This window comes from Macrobrachium nipponense, chromosome 1, assembly GCF_015104395.2.
Source record: "Macrobrachium nipponense isolate FS-2020 chromosome 1, ASM1510439v2, whole genome shotgun sequence".
Classification (NCBI taxonomy): domain Eukaryota; kingdom Metazoa; phylum Arthropoda; class Malacostraca; order Decapoda; family Palaemonidae; genus Macrobrachium; species Macrobrachium nipponense.
Window position 1 is genome coordinate 204,910,118 of NC_087200.1, and position 3,117 is coordinate 204,913,234.

The following is a 3,117-nucleotide window of genomic DNA, read 5'->3' on the forward strand; positions in this document are numbered from 1 at the left end:
ATATATATATATATATATATAGATATATATATATATATATATATATATATATATATATATATATATATATATATATATATATATATATATATATATATATATATATATATATATTATATATATATATATATATATATATATGTATACATATATATATATATATATATATATATATATATATATATATATCATATAGATATATATATATATCATATATATATATACTATATATATATATATATATATATGTATACATATATATATATATATATATATATATATATATATATATATATATATATATATATATATAAATGTCTTGACCTAACCTTCAATATTCCCTGATTCGAATCCCGTTGTGTCTCTCATTGGGAGTAATTTAGAATCTGAAATGTCATAAGTCTCATCCTTCAACAATAATTCACCAGCGTTTAAGATCAGCATGCAACCATGACCAGAGAGTGGTGTTCCGGAAATGGAACAGTGCAGATGGCTCTCTCTCTCTCTCTCTCTCTCTCTCTCTCTCTCACACACACACACACACACACACACACACACACACACCTTTATCTCCATTATGAAGATAAACGTGTATAAAATGAAAACTTTAATATCTTTAGAGAGAGAGAGAGAGAGAGAGAGAGAGAGAGAGAGAGAGAGAGAGAGAGATAGATTTACTCCAGCAATACAAATTTTTGTAAAACAATGGAATCAAAGGCGGTTCACACAATTCGTATATAAAAGGAAATATGAATATCTTTTGTTGGGCCTCAGTGGCTTTGCTTGTGCCTCAAGCAACTTCAGTATTACTTCTTTGACATCAAAGGCTTCCTGTCTTTGAAGTATTACTTTGTTGATTAAAAACGATGTATATTTTGATGCTTTTAGACTGCCCAGTTGTTAGGTACGAGTAAATCATAAAATTCAGAGACTGTGAGAGAAGAAAAATAGATAAAGGGGATTGTAGGATTGTATAAAAGCAAACGGAAATATAATGCACGAGTCTCATGCTCATGACGAATTTTCACATATTTTTCGGACATCCGTACAGCTTTTGACGTTTGCTTTTGGTTTGCTCATTATGTAACTTTGTTTTCTTGTTTTACACTTATATCATTCAGATATCAACTCGATTCACATAATGCCTTCATGTATGAGTGTCCTGATTTCCTTAATTAATTTCTGACATCGTAAACAACTGAGGTGGTAAAGAATTGATCTCTCTTGCATTTGCTCAATATTTAAAAGGATAGAGAATCTTCCTAAGCACTCTCCCCTTGCCCCTAAGGCTATCTACGCCCGTTTCAAAGAAAAATTCTTACTATAGTTAGCAAAATATCACATTTTTCTATATCTAAGAAATTTGCTAATATATCCAGCCACAATATTCCTGCCAAGAGAAAAGAATTCCTTAAGTCTGCAATTATATTATTAATTTTCGGACCCTTGTAAAGAGAATGTTATGATTAAAGTAACAAGGGAGATTTAATTAATCTTTGGCACGATGTCTTGATTTCTGAAAAAAGCTATATTAAATTGAGGGCCGATAATCTCCCAAAAATTCTTGGTTATATGATGCGTCTTGTGTGAGTGAGTGTGTGTGTGTCTGTGTCTGTGTGTTTGAGAATTGGGTGATTTCTAGAATATATTCTATATTCATTTTAATTGGACTTTAAGCAATATAGAAAACTATTTGGGCACATTGTTTCACTTTATCTAAAAATGGTAACAGAACTGTTTTCAGACAGTGTGAGCATAATAATTTTGAGAAAGCTCAGCTCTTATGAGGCTCTGGAATCTTGTTGCAGTGTTGACGAGCTGTGTTCCTGTTGTGGGTAATTTATTTGTTTGAAGTTTTTGCTTTGGTGAATATGGAACAGGAATTACTGTGATACTCAATTGCATTTGAAAGTACACATTAATCTTGGTAATTTCGTGTTTTGAATTATTTAACAAAACTGATTCTATAAAAAAGAATAGTTTTTATAGTCTATGGACTGTCTGTTTGTATGTTTCTCCCTCTCTTCTCTCCTCATTAGTTGTTCTTTAATTACAAGATCGTAGATTTCTGACTCATAACAGGGAGGGAGAAATAGACAAACAGACAGAGAGTCCTATACACTGTTTCATCACGCTAGGATACAGATGACTTCGGTGAGGGCCGCAGCCAGGGTTGGAATAATGACTACTAGTACCCGCCTTCCTTTCCTCTCTCGCCTCTTCTGTGACTGCAACCTTCAACAGTCGAGTAACTACAATGACCGTTAATTCACTGCTAATACCAACAGATGCACTCTGGAATTTTTAAGGAACAGAAAACATATCACCAGCATCTCGCTAGTTCGGGATCGAACGATGTTCATTCACTTATGGGCTGAATGCGTTAGTCCTATTTCTATGGGATCAGAAAAGGTATTCATTCGACGAGGATGGGATTCGAACCCACGCAGGGAGACCCTATTGGATTAGCAGTCCAACGCCTTAACCTCTCGGCCACCTCGTCGTTCAGATGATGCCACATTATGAGCTCTTGTGATGAGGGACTTGACTGAGGCAGCACTCATAGAGCCCGAGTGGTTTACCTGGTACAGGTGCGAATAAGACTTTACCTGACGTCTACTACGGCAGTAACTTGATGCTGCGCCTATGCTGCGGTAAAACACGTTCATGGTCATAAACGCGTCATGGACATGTCACTAACTCAATGCAAGTATGTCGACAACATGATGAAAACCAGTCAGCTACTGAAAGTGGGGAACGAATTCTAGTTAAATGTATAAAGCATTTGTCATAACTACCGATAAGTATTCAACACATTTATGATCGAAAATGTGTCATAAATATCTCGATACATCCATCACATGTCAAAAAAATGTTGAAAACAAGTCACCTACCAAAAATGGAGAACGCAATGTTGGACAATGCTGGATAATCGTATGAAGCACTGCTCATGGCTACCAACAAGTCGTTGACTTGTACTCAACCTGTTAGTGATGTGTGTGGGATAAGTTACCGACGTTTTGCTGTGGTGTGGATGTACCTTAAAACTTGTAGTATATAAATAGTAAGAAATGCAGGAGGAATAATATGAGGAGAGAAATTGGCCAAAGGAAAATG

At 34.6% G+C, this 3,117-nt stretch overlaps 1 non-coding gene across 1 annotated transcript; it reads right to left on the reverse strand.

Annotated features, from left to right (window-relative positions):
• Nucleotides 1-2,421: 2,421 nt before the first annotated feature.
• Trnas-gcu (transfer RNA serine (anticodon GCU)) lies at nt 2,422-2,503 on the reverse strand. Its single transcript has one exon. It is a non-coding gene; the product is annotated as a tRNA-Ser (tRNA).
• Between the last annotated feature and the right edge of the window lie 614 nt (nt 2,504-3,117).